This window comes from Triticum dicoccoides, chromosome 4B, assembly GCF_002162155.2.
Source record: "Triticum dicoccoides isolate Atlit2015 ecotype Zavitan chromosome 4B, WEW_v2.0, whole genome shotgun sequence".
NCBI classification, from domain to species: Eukaryota; Viridiplantae; Streptophyta; class Magnoliopsida; order Poales; family Poaceae; genus Triticum; species Triticum dicoccoides.
In genome coordinates this window covers 336,483,814-336,496,923 of record NC_041387.1, presented here as the reverse complement: position 1 = coordinate 336,496,923, position 13,110 = coordinate 336,483,814, and positions in this window count along the sequence as shown.

Below are 13,110 nucleotides of genomic sequence, written 5' to 3'. Positions count from 1 at the left end.
CTAAGTGTTGGTCCGAACTGAGCTGCCTGCGGGGCCACCTCGGGGCAACTTGAGGGTTGGTTTTACTCGTAGCTAGTCTCATCCGGTGTTACCCTGAGAACGAGATATGTGCAGCTCCTATCGGGATTTTTCGGCGCATCGGGCGGCTTTGCTGGTCTTGTTTTACCATTGTCAAAATGTCAGCCGGGATTCCGAGTCTGATCGGGTCTTCCTGGGAGAAGGTATATCCTTCGTTGATCGCGAGAGCTTATCATGGGCTAAGTTGGGACACCCCTGCAGGGTATAATCTTTCGAAAGCCGTGCCTGCGGTTATAGGCAGATGGGAATTTGTTAATGTCCGGTTGTAGATAACTTGACACCAGATCCGAATTAAAACGCATCAACCGCGTGTGTAGCCGTGATGGTCTCTTTTCAGCGGAGTCCGGGAAGTGAACATGGTTTTGGGTTAAGATTGACGTAAGTAGGAGTTCAGGATCACTTCTTGATCATTACTAGCTTCACGACCGTTCCGCTTGCTCTCTTCTCGCTCTTATTTGCGTATGTTAGCCACCATATATGCTTAGTCGTTGCTGCATCCTCACCACTTTACCCCTTCCTTTCCCATTAAGCTTTGCTAGTCTTGATTCCCATGGTAATGGGATTGTTGAGTCCTTGTGGCTCACAGATTACTACAACAACAGTTGCAGGTACAGGTTATGCGATGATCATGACGCGAGAGTGATGTTTGCTTGTCTTGGAGTTCTTCTTCTGTTTCTTCTTCGATCAGGGGATAAGTTCCTGGTCGGCAGCCTGGGCTAGCAGGGTGGATGTCGTTTGAGCTTCTGTTTGTGTTATGTAATGTAGATGTAATGATATCCACCTTGCAAAGCGTTTCAATATGCGATTCTATCCTTGGTGGGACCTTCAAGTCTCTTTAGGATAGTATCGCATATTGGGCGTGACAGAGGTGGTGGCTCAGGTCCCGGATTTTATGGCCAGGGCAATCAGGGCGGTTTTAACCAGCAGCCCAATGAAGGCGATCAGCAACAACAGTCGGGATATCAAAGTAATGACAAGCAGCTAACTAGCGGTCAATATCATGTTTCCACCACAAGCTTGTGCAAGCGAGATCAAAAGGTTCATAAATGAGCGATAAGTGCAGTTGAGCCGGTCGTACCTTGATACTTACGATGATCAGAACAGCCAATTGTATGGACCCAAGAGGATCACCCGCCCCGGGTTGACAACCCGGGTCAGTTGGCTTTGGTGTTAGCTCCTCAGGTTGGAGGTTACAAGTTCATTAAGGTGCTTATGGATGCAGGGAGCAGTATCAACATCCTTTATTATGATACTTTTCGCTGGAGGAATTTGACTGACAAAGATCTTAAGCCGTCTCCTACAGTCTTTCATGGGGTGGTGCCTGGTAAATCGGCCTACCCAGTTGGTAAGATTGCTTTGGAAGTAGCTTTTGGCAATGAACATAATTACAGGGCAGAGATGTTGAACTTTGAAGTGGTCAAGATCAAAAGCCCCTATCATGCTCTGTTTGGACGGCCAGCTTATGCCAAGTTTATGACACGGCCTTGTTTTGTGTATCTGCAGCTTAAGATGTCGGGTCGCAAGGGTACCATCATAGTGCATGGTGACAGGAAGATAGCCTTGGAGTGTGAAGAGGGCGATGTTGCTTATGCTGAGTCTACCTGTGCCACGGAGGAACTTAAGTTTTATAAAGACTATGTTGACCCGGCTAATATGACTTTGTTAAAGAAGCCAACCACAAAGCATGATCCTTTGTTGAAGTTTAAGTCGACAGAAGATACCAAGCAGGTTGACTTTATCCCTGGCAACTCATCTCAGCAGTTTACTATCAGTGCCAACATGGATCCGAAATAGGAAAGCGCACTCATCGAGTTCATCCGTGAGAACCGGCACATCTTTACATGGAAGCCTTCAGACATGCCAGGTGTACTGAGAGAACTCGCTGAGCACACTCTCAATATTGATCCTAAATTTATGACGGTCAAACAATTCCTTCATCGTTTTAATGAAGAGAGGCGTAAGGCCATTGAAGAAGAGGTGGCCCGGCTCTTAGCAGCTGGGTTCATCGTTGAAGTTTTTCACCCTGAGTGGTTGGCTAACCCGGTGCTGGTACTTAAGAAAAATGGCATTTGGCGCATGTATGTGGAATACACATACCTTAATAACGCTTTTCCAGCTGATCCTTTTTCTCTTCCCCGTATTGATCAGATCATAGATGCTACGGCGGGTTGTGAATGTCTGTGTTTCCTGGATGCTTATTTTGGATACCACAGATAAAGATGCCAGTCAAAGATCAAGAGAAGACGGCTTTCATCACACCTTTTGGAGCTTTCGGCTATGTATCCATGCCTTTTGGGCTTAAGAGTGCCCGGCGACTTATCAGGCGTTGTGTGCAGAACTGTTTTCATAGTCAAATTGGATGCAATGTTCATGCCTACGTGGATGATATTGTTGTGAAGTCTAGAAAGAAGGAAACCCTGTTGGATGATCTAAAAGAGACCTTTGATAATCTCTGGGTTTATGAGATGATGCTTAACCCGGCCAAATGTATTTTTGGTGTGCCTGCAGGCAAGCTCTTGGTTTTTTTGGTTTCAGGGAGAGGCATCAAAGCTAACACAGAGAAAATCAAGGCTATCACCTCATTGGCTAAACTGGCGTGTGTCAATGATGTCCAGCGCTTGGTGGACCATATTGCAGCTTTAAGCCAGTTTATAAGCCGTCTGGGAGAGCAGGCTATTCCTCTGTACCAGATGATGAAGAAAACAGATCATTTTGTTTGGAGTGATGCTGCTAATGTGGCATTTGAAGCACTTAAGAAGCAGCTGGCTGAGCCGCTAATTCTTGCAGCTCCTATTGAGAAGGAACCTTTGCTTTTGTATGTCGCAGCTAATAGCAGAGTCGTTAGTGTAGCAGTTGTTGTGGAAAGAAAAGAGTCGGGTAAGGAGTACCCAGTCCAAAGGCCAGTTTATTATGTCAGTGAGGTTTTAATTGAGTCTAAACAAAGATACCCACATTAGCAAAAGCTAGTATATGGGGTGTTCATGGCCAGTCGCAAATTAAAGCACTATTTTCTTGATCATCCCATTATTGTGGTCATCTCTGCTCCTTTATGTCATATTATTCAAAACAGAGAAGCCACAGGTCGAGTGGACAAATGGGCCATTGAGCTTGGACCCCATGGTTTGAAGTATATGCCAGGGAGAGCTATCAAGTCTCAGGCTCTTGTGGATTTTATCAACAACTGGACAAAGTTACAGATGCCTGATTACAATCCACTTTGATGGGTCTAGGCAGCTGGAGGGCTCGGGACTGGAGTTATTTTGACTTCCCCACGAGGTGACAAGTTTTTTATGTTCTAAGGTTAATGTTTCCTTGTACTAATAATGCAGCTGAGTACGAGGCCCTGCTCCATGGCCCGTGGATGGACAAAGAGATGAATTTAAGCCGGGTCAGGTGTTTTGGCGACTTGGATCTAGTGGCTCAGCAAGTTTCAAGCACTTGGGATTCTAAAGACCCGCTCATGGCGGCTTACTGCTGGGTGGTTGATAATATTGCTGGACACTTCAAGGGTTACCAAGTGGAGCATGTTGATCGCAGGAAGAACGAGGCAGCTGACGCCTTAAGCTGGCTAGGGTCTCAGCATAAGCCGATGCCCCCTAACGTTTTTCTTGACGTATTACACAATCCTTCAGTTAAGTTGCCTTCCAAAGAAGATCTTGCAGTTCCTGACCCGAAGGCGTAGTTGGTGACGGCTCTCCACGCCATCCCTGATTGGACAGTTCCCTATTTGGCTTATATGAACCGGGGAGATTTACTTGAGGATGAAACTTTAGCCACGCAAATAACCTGGCAGTCTAAGTCTATGACTATTGTCAATGGCGAGTTACACTGATGAAATGTCACAGGCGTGTTCCAGCGATGTGTTTCTCCTTAAGAGGGTCGTGAGATTCTAAGAGAAATCCATGAGGGAAATTGTGGCCATCACGCCGGCTCTAAATCTCTTGTGGCTAAAGCTTTTTGTCACGGGTTTTATTGGTTGATGGCTCATGCTGATGTAGAAGATCTGGTTAGTAAGTGTGATGGCTGTCAGAAATTTTCTCGATAGGCTCACGTGTCGGCTCAAGAATTAAGGATGATTCTAATTACTTGGTCGTTTGCGGTCTGGGGGCTTGATATGGTTGGACCTTTCAAGAGGTCTAAGGATAAGAAGACCCACCTCTTGGTGGCAGTTGATAAATTTACTAAGTCGGTTGAAGCAGAGCCGGTCAGTAAGTGTGATGTAGCCACGGCGGTTCAATTCGTGAAAAAAGTAATCTTCCATTTTGGTTACCCTCACAGCATCATAACTGATAATGGAACTAATCTATCCAAAGATGTTATGAAAGAGTTCTGTCAACGAGATCATTCGCCTTGACGTCTCATCGGTAGCTCACCCCCAGTCCAACAGTCAAGCTCAAAGAGCCAATCAAGAAATCTTGAGAGGGATAAAACCCCGGCTTATGGTCCCTTTGCAAAGGACGCAGGGTTGCTGGGTTGAGGAGTTACCCTTAGTGCTGTGGAGTATCAAAACCACCTCCAATAGATCAACAGGTTACACACCTTTCTTCATGGTTTACGGGGTTGAGGCAGTTCTTCCAAGTGATATCCGTCATGACTCGCCCCACGTGGCGGCTTATATTGAAGCTGATAACGAAAAAGCACGTCAGAATGCTCTTGATATGTTGGATGAAGAGCGTGACCTTGCAGCGGCTCGTTCGGTGATATGCCGGCAAGACCTGCATTGCTATCATAGCCATCGGGTTAAGACCCAGACCTTTCAAGAAGGTGACTTAGTGCTCAAGCTGATACAAGATCAAACAGGCATGCATAAATTATCCACATCTTGGGAAGGACCTTTTGTGATCAGCAAGAACTTGAACAATGGGTCATACTACCTTATTGATGTCCGAGAACACAAGGATTCACGCACAGCGGAGGAGGAGAGCCGCCGGCCATGGAACATCGCTCATCTTCGACCATATTACACTTGAGCCACCGGCTCTTGTGTTGTACATACTTTCTTTAGTGTATATATTATGATCACTATAATAAAGCCGGCATCCCTGATAATTCAGGGCCTCTGTCGTTTCGTTTACAAGTATTTGAGCCTTTATTATTTGTTCATAAGGTCATTTGGGGGCTTCCTGTTCAAAGAACATAGCTATGCTCACCCTCTTGATCGGCTTCCTAGCCACCTTATTGGTCACTTAGGGGCTTCATGTTCAAAGAACATAGCTATGCTCACCCTCTTGATCGGCTTCCTAGCCACCTTATTGGTCACTTGGGGGCTTCCTGTTCAAAGAACATAGCTAAGCTCACCCTCTTGATCGGCTTCCTAGTCACCTTATTGGTCACTTGGGGCTTTCTGCTTAAGGAGCATAGCTATGCTTACTCTCTTGGTCGGCTTCCTAGACAGGTGTAAACACCAAATTCCGGGTTATCCGGCCTGTATGTCATTGTTCCTCCGCCCAGGTAATCCTGGAATAACCCGTCGTACTTTTAACAGTCAATCTTTAAATAAGACCCTGAACTTGTTAAGGTTAAAACGGCAGTTTGTCATGAGAGGGTCGGCTTACAGGTGTGCAGGAATTAACTCAGTGGCTGTGCGGCCCATGAAAGCACTTGAGTGTTAGTCTTGGCGGACTATGAAAGCCTTGTTTTTCTGGATTTTTGTTTTTCTGAAAATTCTGGATTTATATCTTTCTTCCATGTTAGCATATGGTTTTTAGAGTTCAGGCCATGTAGCCTTAACTATATGACTCAAAATTGAGCATATCGGGTTAACAACCCGCCTTGATAGCAGATTACAAGCCGCCAGGAAATTCGCATTGAGCAACCAACATCACGATGTTTCATGTCTACGACTTCTTATTGTCAAAAGAAGCTATTATGATCTACAGTGAATATGATAATATTTTATATGACCCACATGATTGATAATATTATAAGCACAAACAACAGATCTTCAACGTCAGATCGGCGGTTCTAAGTATTTAGAAGATAAACATGCACGATGGCATGTGAGATCATTGTTTCAAACTAGCCTATTACAAGGCCTTTCCAAGCCCAAAAGTTTCAGAGTTTTTCATGAAGAAGCTCTATGTCGCGGTCTGAGAGCCCCCCCCCCCTCGGATCACTTGTTTTGGTCCTAACGAGTTGAAGAATCCGGGTTACCCTGCGCCGGTTCTTCTTCTCCATCCATCATCTAGAAGTCAGATGATGTCTAGTCGATGCCCGTTAAGGCTTGAAAGACAGCTTCATCATCTATAAGTGTGGACGGGTCAACATCAGGAGCAAAGGTGTGCTTACGTGTTGAAGGGATGAGATCCACCACTTCATAAGCCAGCGCTCTCACTTTGGCGTTTTCCATCGTGTAAGCCGCCTGATATCAGGATAGATCAGTTTCATTGGCCAGCTTGCTCGCCAGGGGACGCATCTCCTTCACACAATCGGCAAAATCTTTTTCCTCGAAGGGAGACCCGTCTTCTTTGTGACTTAGACAGCCAGTAGCCATCTCCGCCGGGTCTAGCTCTGCCCGCCATGCTTTGGCCCGGCTCAACACTGTAATAGTACCAGCTCCGGCGAATGATCGCTTTATTTCCTCAATCCTTTGAGGTATGACGGATAGCTTGTCCAATACCTCCCCGATAAGGGAAGGTGGTTGTTTACTGTGCGAGATGGCTGCTATGGTTCGTTGAGTGCATGTGTATAGTTGCACCACCAAAGTATAAACCGCCTTTAGCTTCACCAACATGTTATGGCCAACGTTGGCACTCCCGGGGCCTATTTAATAAGCACACAGATAAGTCGCCAGGCGGGCTAAAAGTTAAATATTAGAAATGGTTGAAGCATCCTGAATTACTTACCAAAGATAGCAATGGTCATCTGAGAAATATAGCATTTTAAGCCGGTCAATTCTGAAGTGGCCTCTTTCAAAGAAGATTCGGCAGTCTCTGCTCTTTGTATTAAGGCGGCTCTCTCCTCATCCCAGGTGGATCTCTCCGTAGCAAATCCGACTTCGAGCTTATCATTTTCATCCAATCTAAATTTAAACTTGGAATCATCTTTGCGGGTCTCATCCTCTTGACGCTCAAGCATGGTCTTTAAATCGACCAACTGGGATTCCGCCTGAGTTGAGGCCTCCTGCAAATAAGAGTTAAACAATCATAAGCAAATTTATTAGGAAACAATATATATACAAGTCCCAAGCCCGTTGCAAGCAAAGCACTTGGCACTTAGGGGCTAATGTGCGAGAGTTCTTTTCACTTTAAGTTGTAGAGAGATCTAGCTTATCTTTTTCAGATAAACCGGCCTGTGAGGGTTATGAGGTGAAGTTTTATTTTTGAAGATAATAGAATTGATCTGACTCATTTTTATCAAGAAAAGCCAGTTCATGGGGGCTATAGCTCGAAATTTACAATGACATACTGATTAAAGTCTTTACCAAACTCAATAAGTCTTTTCCTATGGCTAAGACTTGGGATATTTCTGACGCATCTTCTTGATTATGTCCACCTCGAGATCACAACCAGCATGCAGTTGACTGAGATAGCCAGAAAAAAATTCATTGACGCCCAAGTGTGAGTAGTTAGCAATATCAAATTTGGCTTTGCTCCTTTCAACTAGTTCTTCCTTGGCTGAGTGTTTGGCCAGAATGGTAGGATTCCCCGGCTCTACATAGCCAGTGCCAGTAATCAAAACATCCTCGGCATCTTCTTCCGCAGGTCTGGCGGGGCTTGGTGGCTTAGCACCTGATGGGTCAACACTCATAGGGACCACAGGGGTGTCATGAATTTCTGGTGGCTGGTCATCAGCAATATCCTCAGGGTTCTAAGTGGAGGCTTCAGATGCAGGCGTTTGTCTCTTTGGCTCGTGGATTTTAGGATCTTCGGCCGGCTTATTCGTTTTCAGTTTCTTTCTTGGCTTTGCTATACCGCTAAAAATAATAAATGAGGATATAAGTATATCAGTTTACAGATGTTAAAACGACAAAGTCAAATGCCATTACCCAGCAACAATTTTGAAGGCAGGCATTTGGGTCTGTGAAGAGTCACCAGAGGATGAATGAGGAGTTCCCTGATAATTTGTGTCGGAAGGATTAAGTGGTTGATGGATAAGACCCGCCTTTGGCAAATAGGGGATTGAGTTTTGTGGCATCTCTTTCTGACGCTTGCGAGCGACTGGTGTGTTGGGTAAGCCAGAGGAAAGTTCTCCACCTCTGCTATTCCGGGTTGTGCATCGGGTCTCATGTTGTTGTTGCTTCAAAATAAAGTTTGGATCCAAGTAAGCTAACGGATTAGAAAACCTTACTTTCCAGGCCACTTGTCGAACCTTCTATCTCGGAAAAGGCTCTGAGTCGGAGGAAACAATAGTTACCTCTTCAATGTCTTCTAGGTTGGTCTTTGCATCATCCTGAGAGGAGTCAGCATCAATAAGATGCATAAAAAAGGAACCAAGAGAATCCAGTTCTACCTCTGAATCATTCTCCAAGGAGAATAGTTCTGAGGTGTCTGATTTCTTCTTGTTCTTCTTGGAGGCTTTGGTCTTTGCTCTGGCCTTTTTTCCTGGTTTCTCTTGATACTTTGGACACCGGAATTGGATGACTATGTCCGAAATGGTCGAGACATAAAGATCGATATATTGGATGACTATGTTTGGACACCGGAATTGTTTCAGAAGGTTTCGGACATATACCGGAGTACCGGGGGGTTACCGGAACCCCCCGGGGGGTTATTGGGCCTCATGGGCCCTAGTGGAGAAGAGGAGGGGTGGCCAGGGCAGGCCGCGCGCCCCTTCCCCCTCTAGTCCGAATTGGACAAGGAGGGGGCGGCGCCCCCCTTTCCTTCCTCTCTCTCTCTCTCCCTTTCCCCCTTCTCCTACTACTCAAGGAGGAGTCCTACTCCCGGTGGGAGTAGGACTCCCCCCCTTGGCGCGCCCTCCTCCTAGGCCGTCCGCCTCCCCCTTGCTCCTTTATATACGGGGGCAGGGGGCACTTCTAGACACAACAATTGATCATTGATCTCTTAGCCGTGTGCGGTGCCCCCCTCCACCATATTCCACCTCGGTAATATCGTAGCGGTGCTTAGGCAAAGCCCTGCGTCGGTAGCATCATCAACACCGTCATCACGCCGTCGTGCTGACGGAACTCTCCCACAAAGCTTTGCTGGATCAAAGTTCATGGGACGTCATCGAGCTGAACATGTGCTGAACTCAGAGGTGTCGTATGTTCCGTACTTGATCGGTTGGATCGTGAATACGTACGACTACATCAACCGCGTTGTGCTAACGCTTTCGCTTTCGGTCTACGAGGGTACGTGGACAACACTCTCCCCTCTCGTTGCTATGCATCACCATGATCTTGCATGTGCGTAGGAAATTTTTGGAAATTACTACGTTCCCCAACAAGAATTCCATCAAAGCGACAATGAAGACGCCAAGGACTGCAGGGCAACAAGAAAATTCAAAGATCGATGCAAGTCAAGCCAAAGGAGATAAAGGCCGCAATAAGCACAAGCGCAAGAAATCCAAAGTCAGTTTTGCACAATTGTTAGATAGATATCAAAAGGAGAGTGAAGAGAAAAGTGCTTATTGGTCAAGTAGTTCAAAAGCATCAAGATCACTCCCTAGGCGCAAATCTGAGGATCGGTATTGGCAAAGTGAGAATCTCAATGCAGCATATTCATATCCTTACTTTGGGCCGCCAATGCCAATGTCATGGATACATCCTTATGCTCATGTAAATACATATCCAGCATGGGACAGGTATGATACAAGGGCACATTCTCCATCTTATTTTAGACCATCTCGCCAATACTATGTAGCTCCAAGAAGATCAACATTTGAACAATCACGCGTCAAAGAGCATTTCAATCATAAGGAATCGGTCCAGAGCTCAACAAAGAAGAAAGAGGTGGCCAAGCAAGTTTACCGCGTGAAAAGAGATGGTCGTAAGAGTGCTACTTCAAATTTGATCTCAAATGAAAAAGAGCCAATTAAAGTGTTGACATTGGCTACCAAAGGCAATGAGATGAAGCAATCAATTGTTGAGAGTCAAAGTGTCAAATCTAAAGAAAAGAAGTTGAGAGTGCACAAGGACAAGAAAGAATTGTCATTGGTCGAAGCAGAATCACAGCTGAGATGCCCACTCGGCTCATCTTATTGGCAAAAGAAGGAATTACAAAAGCTTAATGCACAAGAGTTGAGAAAGAAGAACATGGCATGGGTTCCCAAGAGGATCAATCAAAACAAAAATGATGTGTGTGCTTCTATTGCAACAAGTAAAATAAAAGTGAAGAAAGAGAAGGATGGAAGCAACAAACAATTAAGCCGAAGGTGTGCATCACAACATCAAAATCTTCGGTTAGCACATCATCCATTTTCTTTAGCTATGCCATTGATGCCTTTGCCATGGAATTCATCCCTAGGTATGATCAATTACCCTTCATGGATTTATTTTGATCCATGGATGCAACATAATTTTCTGTATCATGAGAGGGTATTAGCAAATCACTATACATTTGGTTAGTTACAATTTTTTTTCTAATACAAAGGGGCCGAAATATTTTATTGCTACTTCATTTGTTTATTTCGGCTATACATACTTTGGTGGGTGAATTCTACATGGACCTCATGGTAATGGCCGATATTTATCTATCGCCCTAAGAATATGTCAAAGCATGGCCAATGTAGTATCCTAACATCGTCCTTAGATCAGTTGGAGACCGAAACAAGGTACATGTTCATTGATATTACCCTTTTCTTTCTAGTATTATGGAGATTGTTTTTGATGGTTAAATTAATAACAATGGCCAAGGTGCTGGTGTTGTTTATATATCTCCTTATGGTGCTATTTTGTGAAGCCTCATGCCACTTAAAATAATATTATTATTTGCACAATAATCAAAGCTGAATATGCAATGTTATTCGGTTTGGAGCTTTTTGTTGCCATAGGTGCTATACACATTGAAGCTTTTAGTGATTCGTTATGAGTAGTGCAACAAATATCTAAGGGTTGCCATTGTTTTGACGAATCATATATAGTTTACCTTGAGGTATGTCTAGATATAGAATTTACCTTGGGTTGCTTTAATATTGCTCATATATTTAGACATGACAATTTGAGAGCAAATGAGTTGGTGTAACAAGCATCCAGCTACCATTTTGATCATGGTGTATTCCATATCTATCAATAGCCGATACTTCGTCTCACCGACATAGGTAAGGCTGGACCAAAGCCCACCGCTTCGGCCACTAATAAAAAAATTATGCAGGCGAAAGCAAGGATTAGAGGAAGATCATTCTTGATTATCTGTAATATTCTAGCAAAAGGGTAAACAGTATGGTTCGGAGGATGGCTTTGAGATACATATCTATGAAACTTTATCATTGGATTTTTAATGAGAAGGTTTCACCCAAGTTTGCATCAAGAGGTTCAAACAAGCAATGGCCGATATATACTTATCGCCCTAAGCACATGCAAATGGCCGATGAAGTGTTGACATCGTCCTTAGACCAAGCTCCATGCAAATTATTTTTTGGCATGCAAGCTTTGCCCAAAAACAGGGGTTATGTGTCGACACCAGATTTTAGCATGGTCAAAACATAATTAAGATGTCTTTAAATGGAGAAGTGGTATACATGAAAAAGTTCCATCTTGTCGACATGATCATCTGAAGTTTCGGCCATCACCATCTGATATCATCTCGAGGGCCGAAGTTGTGCTTGAAGTACCAGGATTTTATATGCAGAGTACTTTTTGGCCGATTAGGCTTCTAAGACAGACTCGTATGAGAAAATTTACAACACAAAAATTATTCATCTCGTCGAAACAGACGATTTTAATATAAAAATCGTCTTAATCCAAGGTCGTATGCAAAAGTTGTAGTCAAAACAGTGCAATGCTGCAGAAGCTATAGAGATGGCCGGATGCCCAAAACCTCCTGTTGTGACCGGACTGTCCGGAAATAGAGACCAAACTGTCCGGTGCCAGTCGCGGAAACCTTCTGTTGTGACCGGACAGTCTGGTCCGGCCGAGCGGACAGTCTAGTCTAAACCGAAATCGTGCTTCTTCACGAATCTAATAATTGCGGGGGCGATTAGGCCTTCAAGACGACCTCGAATCAGAAAACGTTCAACATGAAAGTTGTTCGTGTCTTGTGAGACTTAAAAACCGAACTGCTGAGTTTGATTAATTTTGAAAAGATTTGGACTTGGAGTCCTTTTCATGTACGGGAAGCCCAACCGCCTCATAAATAGATAAGACACACAATTGATCAATCAATCAATCACTTTTTATCTTTTCTCTTTAACCCTAGTTCTTCTTCTCGTTCTTCGTTTGTAGGGCGGCGAACCTCGAGGCCCTAGGGCAGCCCATAGCCACCGCGCGCCCTGACGGGATCCCTCCCGGGCGTGTGGGGTTTCGGGTCTACAAAAACGCCCGCCGGATTGCTTGCGTACGGCGCTTCCGAACGGGTGTTCTTCGACGTGAGCTGTGGTGCATCACCCCAGCATCGAGGGTACACGGTGACGTGTTCATGTGCGAACACTATGGCATGTCGCCCCAGTCAGCATGTCACCCCAGTGTGTACTCACCGAGGATCGTAAGTTCTTAGGAGTCAGTTTCTGAATTTAGAAATCCCGTATTGTCCTAGGATGACAGGCAATCCTAGTCTGCAGTGTAACTTGCTATGCCTACTGTAATGTCATAGTGGAGAGCAATTTAGCTTGCAAGGTTTTGCATTTCCACAAAAAATCTTCTCCAACACGTTTTCTTTTCCAAGTACGTAGCACGGAACTACAGAAAAAGCACATCCTTCAGAGTTCAAGTTATGTTGTGTAACTCTCGCACACACTGTATTGCCTGCCTCGATGGGCTTATATAGTTTACAACAGAAGTACCGAGGGGGGAGGAGAGTACAAACTGCAGTCCCTGCATGAGAGGACGCACAAGGCACAAGACCTGGACTAGGTAGCGCACGACCTGCACTAGGTTGTTGGGGACGTGCGGGAGTGGGAGCTGAGGCTGTTAGCCACGCGAGGGACGACCTGAAGATG